The sequence below is a fragment of the Erythrolamprus reginae genome, chromosome 9, assembly GCF_031021105.1.
Source record: "Erythrolamprus reginae isolate rEryReg1 chromosome 9, rEryReg1.hap1, whole genome shotgun sequence".
NCBI lineage: Eukaryota > Metazoa > Chordata > Lepidosauria > Squamata > Dipsadidae > Erythrolamprus > Erythrolamprus reginae.
The window spans coordinates 57,521,668-57,529,090 of record NC_091958.1 but is presented as its reverse complement, the minus strand read 5'-3'; positions in this window follow the sequence as shown (position 1 = coordinate 57,529,090).

Genomic DNA, 7,423 nt, shown 5'->3' with positions numbered 1-7,423 from the left:
CCCACTTGGAGGGTCTTCTACTTGCCTCCTCCTCAGGGGTCTTCCTGATCCAGGTGTCGTGCAGGGCAGCTCTCCCCTCGCCTCCAGCTCATCTCTGACAGCCTCCGTCAGAAGTCTCAGCACACAGCGCTCCATAAACATAAGGGAGCAGCCCACCTAGGTGGGCGTTGCTGCATATTTTTAGAACAAGCCCATCAGGGAGACGTTGTCTTCAACATTCAGTCCATGAGCTTTGAGCTTGGGGGAAAGAAGAAATGACTCCCTGTGGGTTGGGCGCTGGAGACCCCATCTGATGTCGCTAATGGGATGCCTTCCTTGACCCTCTGGTCCTGTCAGCCTGCAGAAAGGTCACTGGACAACATCAGGGATTGCCTCCCCTTCCCCACAAGGCTTCTCCCAATTTGGAAATGATCTAGTAGATTCTTTCCAACCCCCTAGGACAGTGATGTTGAACCTTTTTTCCCTCGAGTGCTGAAAGAGCATGGGTGTGCGCTATCACACATGCGCGAGTGCCCACATCCATAATCCAATGCCTGGGGAGGGCAAAAGCAGCTTCCCCCACCCTCTGGAGGCCCCTTGGAGGCTGCAAACAGCCTGTTTCCCAACTTCTGGTGGGCCCAGTAGGCTCGCATTTTGCCCTCCCAGGCTCAAAAGGCTTTCCTGGACCCGGGGAAGGGTAAAAATGCCCTCTCTCATCCCTCTGGAGGCTCTCTGGAAGCCAAAAATGCCCTCAGTGCAAGCCAAATATCAGCTGGCCAGCTCACACATGCATGTTGGAGCTGAGCTAGGGCAACAGCTCAAGTGCCAGCAGATATGGCTCCATGTGCCTCCTGTGGCACCCCTGCCATAAGTTTGCCTTCACTGCCCTAGACCAGGGGTAGGCAAAGTTGGCTCTTCTATGACATGTGGACTTCAACTCCCAGAATTCCTGAGCTAGCATGATTGGCTCAGGAATTCTGGGAATTGAAGTGCACAAGTCATAGAAGAGCCCACTTGGCCTACCTCGGCCCTAGACGATTGGGAAGAGATCTTGTCAGAGGGTCAGAATTCTGTCCAGCCTCAGCAAGATTGCTCCCTGAGGATGACATGGGACCCAATCTTTTTTGGGAGGGGCTGGAAAGCCATACAGAGAAAGAAGGCAGGGGCTGGAAGAGGGCCTGATCCGGAGGGAAATCCAGTAAATCCCTCTCAGTTGCCAAGTGTCTGAATTTTGATCCCATGACCCTGGGGATGCTGCAACGGTCATAGGTGTGAAAAATGCTCCCCAGCCACTTGTTTCTGTGGTGTTGCAATTTCAGAGGGTCGTTAAATGGAACTGTTGTAAGTCGAGGACTGTATCTATATTCGTGCCTCCTCCTCTAGACGAGACCCACAATATTCAGGCTGCATCGGTGCTTTGCCTCCAAGGGCAGCCTCCCTGTTGGTTGGCTCAACTCTTGGAGTCGCCTAGAGCAGTGTTTCCCAACCTTGGCCACTTGAAGATATCTGGACTTCAACTCCCAGAATTCCCCAGCCAGCGAATGTTCTGGGAGTTGAAGTCCAGATATCTTCAAGTTGCCAAGGTTGGGAAACACTGGCCTAGAGAATATCTGGCGGGGAGGTCAGCCTCTAGACGACACCCATCAATTCCGCCCTTTGCCCCCTGGAAGAAATCAGAGGCAAGGTGACCTCCTCCGAATCCTGCCATGCAAAAGCCCCCCTGGGATTTAAAACCTCAACTGCTGAAGGGGCAGCCAGGAAGGGGCGACGCTTCCCACTTTCAGGAAGGGATGAAAAGAGGAAAGCTCATTTCATAACACTTGGGGAGTTTTTAATTAAATCTGTCACTCAGAGGCACTCTGGCTTAAGCTCTTTAAAATGATACCCGGGACACTTTCGCTCCTTTTAAAATGCTTATCGGAGCTTGATTTGCAAAGGTCAGGAACAAATAAATGTCTCTTTTCATTTTCTCAGTCTGGCAGCAAATATTTGAAAACAATGAGGAGAGTTGATCCTGAGAGGGAGGAGGGGAAACCCCCCCCCCTGTTGAGGAAGCAAAGCCAGAGGGAGGGAAGCGAAGCTGTAGGAGGAGGACGAGGAGTGAAGGAAAATCTGGAGCCTCCAACCTTGGCAACGTTGTGGACTTCAGCTCCCAGAATCCCTCAGCCAGCTTTGCTTGGCTGGCTGAGGAACTCTGGGAGTTGAAGTCCACAAGTTTTAAAGTTGCCAAGGTTGGAGAACCTTAGATGAAAAGAAGCCCCTGCCTCTGCTGGATTGGTTCTTTTCTCCTTTCTCAGCTGCAGCTCCAGGTTCGGAGAATTGGCAAGAAAAACAGGCCAAGCGAATGCAGAAGATCCCAGAATCTGGAGCTCGTCTGCCTGTTATCACCCATCACTTGGTGACTGACAAGGGAAGGCGGCCATGTTGTTATGCAGCAGTAAAGTTTCTCAGGTCAACCCAGCAGAAGGAGGAAAAGGTGGGTCAGCTGTTTTCTTGGGGTTCCTGCTGTGAAAATGACAAGAATGTAAACATTTTTGATGCACGTCTCATCTTCCTGCCTATTGGGATGCCAGAATGACCAATGGCAAGACCGGACATGGTTGTCCAGGGTAACCACAAGGCTTCTGGGCAAGGAAAGGGCCTTCTCCTTGGTAAAATGGTAGGGGGCTGTCCAAGGTCCTGAAGTCTTAACTTCCAGCTTAAGCGGGTGGTGAATTTAATAGTTTTTCTTTTCACTGACCAGGGGTGTCCAATCTTGGCAGCTTTGAGACTGGTGGACTTTGACTCCCAGTATAGGTGGCTGGGGAATTCTGGGGCCATTCCCCCCATCACTTGCAAGATTAATCTTAATGTCACCAGAAACTCCATTGTCCAGGGCTGACGAGAGGAAAGCTCTCCTCTCGTTGGTTCTGGAGGCAACGTGGCTTTGTGGATGGTCAGATGGTTCTACATCAAGGTTGGACCAGCATCCCTGGTGGTGATGACGAAGAGGTAGCAGGCAGCCCTGGCATCGGCTGGGCCCCCTTCCCGGTCTCCTGGAGCCCCCAAGCATCTCCTCTGTGCCAGTCTGTTAGGAATTGCAATCCTGAGTGATGGTTCATTGTAGTCCCATATAAGGTTAACAGTGAAATGTATCACCGTATAAGGTAACATAGAATGTAAAGTATGCTAATGCTGAGTCATTGGGTGTGAACTGCAATGTGATTGGGCCAGAGCATTATAATATGCAGATCAACTTCACCATTCCCTGGTTGGTCTTGTTGGTTGTGCTTGGTCGTTTGCAGTGGCTGGTGGCTGGCTAGAGCAGTCGGAGTGGGAGTTAGATATTGAGTAGAACTGAGATAGTGATACGAAGAAGCCAGGATAGGTTTAGTATCTACTTGTAACCTGGTTTGGTTTTGTATCTACTTGAAAGTAAGCTTCATATAGCGGATGTAAAGTTCCTGTAGATAGAAGACTGGAGATATTTTTCACTGAAGAGTAAACTGTTGTTTTATACAAACATGTCTTCATCTTTTATCTGGTTCATTAAATTGCCACGGTATATCCTGATACCTTATCTAGTCCTCCCGTGTTTCTGTGCTTATATATCTCCGGACGCAGCTGAACCTCATCTAGATCTGGAGATGTTTTCCTCCTTACAATCTGCAGTCTCACCTAGAAATTAACTGAATATCGAAAAAACCACTTTTGCTGTGCTGCCATCAGCAAGAATGATTTTTAATACAAATCCTGCCTGGTCAGCAAACTGACATCCAAGGTTGGCCGTTGGCCAGAGTCGTCCTGGAATCCCTTCGCATGTGCTTAGCCTTGGAGGAGAATGCGCAGGGCCGACTGTGGTAACGTCCCTCGGAGCAGAATCCAGGAAGCAGCCACAAAACCACAGCTCTTCTGCACCTCCATCTGTTACGACGGCGTCTCCTCCTCCTGGCTTCAGTGACGCAGGTGTCGTGGGAAGCTTTGCCAGAATTAAGAGGAAAGTGATCAATTTTTCATCCGCTGCGCTTTGATCTATTGGATGTGGCTCTGCGCATCTAATGAAGAAAGGGAAAAGCGTCCCCCGTGGAGCACTTTCCAGAATTTGCAAGGCTGGCGAGCGCATCTCCCAGATGATCCGCAGCCTCCCGAAACGCAGCATGAATCAGGCTGGCAGGATTGGGTTCATTTGGTGGCATAATTGGTTATTGACTGATCAATGGTTGATTAGTCAGGTTGGGTCTGGCATACAAAGTATGAGAGTCAGGCCGGAGGTATCTAAATTTGATAAATAGAAAATAAATCAATAAGCCACGGCCACGGGAGCTGAACGCCCATCTTGGCCATGTGTGTAATGAGCAGCTCATAAATCCTCAGGTTTTTTGTCAATCCACACAGAGGGGCATTGAGTGAACCAACAAAACCCAAGGCAGCTGAGTGATGGATGGCGGGGAAAGCCGGACCCTTCTCACCTCTTCAATTTCACTAGAAATTGGGGTCAGAGCCATAAAGCCCAGAGGCCTCGGATTCAGCTGGGCAGACTTTTCTTCAATGTGCTCCTTGTGACATTGGGAGGGTGGCTGCAATGTGGGAGCCCTCGGGGGTTTTAAGGGGGGGCAGAAGAAAGGAGAGGAAGGCGGAACCGTTGGCACTTCTAGGTCAAGTGGAGAGGGTTGCGGGCCCCTCCCCTGAGATGTCTCAGAGATGAGCCTCCTCCTCCCTTTCTGATAGGGATGGAAGGCTCAGTGGTTCCACGGGGCCTTTCAGGAGGCCATGAGTGCCTTGATTTGCAGCTCTATGTCCATCACTGAAGTGGAGGAAGGGATGAGATTGAATGGACCAGGTAAGGAAGCGAATGAATTATTTGCTGGGATTCTACCGCTGCCACATGCTTGCACTGTCTTGTAAACACGTCTCTATGGTCAGGTCGCAATTAACTGACCAGTGATGACCCAAAAGGGGGCATGTGCTCTGCTAGCCATAAATGCCAGTGCAGGGCAGAGGGCCCTTCCTGCCTTCTTCCTTTTCTCCTCACGCCTCCCCCTACCTCCCTTGTGCCCCATTGTCCTCGGATGGGGACACATGGGTTAGAGGGATCCAGAAGCATCCTCACACATGGGACCTTCCAGAATTTGTCAATATGGACTATAAGCTTCCCTGCCTGCATTCTGCAGTGTGTGACATTGATGGAATATCAAAAGAATTGGGAGCAAAGATTGCGTTTTTCACCTTTATGAAGGAGGGATCATTCATTGTTAACAAAAAGGATTCTGAGCCACGTGTTGATCTCTTGCCATGCTGATCCGCTGCAAATTAAGCCAGCTGAACTCTGCTAATATTACTAATATTAATAGTAATAACCAATACCCAACATTATTATATATTCACCCAAAGTTTTTCATTTGGGACGTTTGTTTCTCTCAGCCATAGAGGGGCCATTAAAGGCAGTTTGCTTATTATGTCCCCAACATATTTTTATTATTATTTATTATTATTTATTAGATTTGTATGCCGCCCCTCTCTGCAGACGTCCAATTGCAGCCTGAAATTTGGAGTCAGGCATAGCATAAAACGGCGGAGCCCGTATCTCCACCAGCCTGGATGCAAGAGATACGAGATAATTCTATGAATCTCAGCGTTCATCCAAAGCAATTCTTCTTCACTTCTTTCCCTACTGCTTTATCTCTTTCCCCCTTTCTTTTGGAGCGCCACCTTGGGAAAAGGGTCGGAGGAAAAGCCTGGGCCACCGAGACAAGGGGGGAGGTCCCAGCAGCTCCGGGGTCTTCTCGGCACTTTGAGAAGGAGCGCAGATGACAACCGGAGCTCTTGTCTTTTGCGAAGCCTTCCTGGGTCGCGAACCATGTCGTCTGCCTTCAGCGATGGAAGAGGATCAAAGCAGAGAGAGGCCGACAACAGGCCCCCTCGCTCAACAGAGGAGGGAAGAGAGGGAGAAACTTTGCATGCATAAACCCAGCCTGCTCAGGGCATCGAAGGGGGGGGGAGAGAAAACAGGTTTCCCTTTGACAAGGCCCATCTCTAATAGCGAAGGAGAAAATGCAGGTGAGTTGGGGGGTCCGGCAGCTAAGAGACCTTCGGGCAGCAGGAGGGCAAAGCTCTTGCCTGCAGCCCAAGGGGAAGAAGCCAACACCCAGCAGGAAGCCTCTCCTTTGTAGGAATCACCTCCCTTGGGAAACATTGGGCTTAAACATGGGTTACGTGTACACAGACAAACGTTACCTGGTGTTATATGCCACCCTACCATCGCAGGGAGGGCAGAGGTGCAGAACAGATGGCACGGCTCGGGGCTGAAAGGCCGGCTTTCACCAACCTTGAATCTCCAGGAAATTTCAGTATTATGAAAGAGGAAGAGAGACATTCACAAGACAAACCTTGGTGATACATGGATTTTCTAGACCAGTGATGGAGAACCTATGGCATGGGTGTCACAGGGGGCACGTGGAGCCGTATCTGCTGGCACGCAAGCCGTTGCCCTCGCTCAGCTCCAATGTGTATGTGGGTGACTGCCGGTGAGCTGATTTTAGGCTCACACGGAGGCTCTGGGGGGACGTTTTTACCCTCCAGGGAGGCCTTTGGAGCCTGAATAGACGCAAGCCTACTGGGCCCACCAGAAGTTGGAAAACAGGCCATTTCCAGCCCCCAAAGGGCCTCCTGGGGGAGGGGGGGAGGAAGCTATGTTTGCCCTCCCCAGGCATTGAATTGTGGGCACTCATGCATGCACGATAGCATCCACCCCTGCTCCTTCAGCACCTGAGGAAAACAAGGTTCACCATCACTGTCCGAGATTGTTAAATTGAGATTTTGCAGCTGCAAATCACTGGAAAGCTTCCCCCCCTCTCATTCTCTCTCCCCCCCCTCTCCCTCCGAAAGGGGATTCCAAGTCAAAGTTGCCACCCTTGAAAATCCCCAACAGTGAAAGGACATCAAATGAGGCAGCTACCGTGTCATTTGCCAGTTAGTTCCTTCGACATTTGATTCCTTTCTCCACCCTGTGCCTCCCCTTCCATGTCATCTGTCAATTTCATGGCTCTGAAAATTACACTAATTTGCTAGATAGAAAGTTCTGTTGGCTGCTCCGGAAATTGGACGAGGAGAAGCAGACGAGGAATTAGCCTGTTCTAAAGTTCAGAGGAGCTCCACCAGAAGCAATCATCAAGGGCAGGAGGCTCTTCTCAGGGATGTGAGTGACAACTGTCTTAGGAAGAGGTCCAGCAGGGAAAGGAGGACTCTCCCTGGATCTGGACGTCAAAGTTCTCATCCCATGGCTCTGTGAGAGGGGCCTTGTAGAAAAATGTCCTCCACCTTGGCCATGTGAGGATAAGTGGACTTCAATTCCCAGAATTCCCCAGCCAGCAGTATTCGGGAAGTTGAAGTCCACCCATCTCCAATGGCCAAGGTTAGAAACATAGAAACATAGAACAAGATTGACAGCAGAAAAAGACCTCCTGGT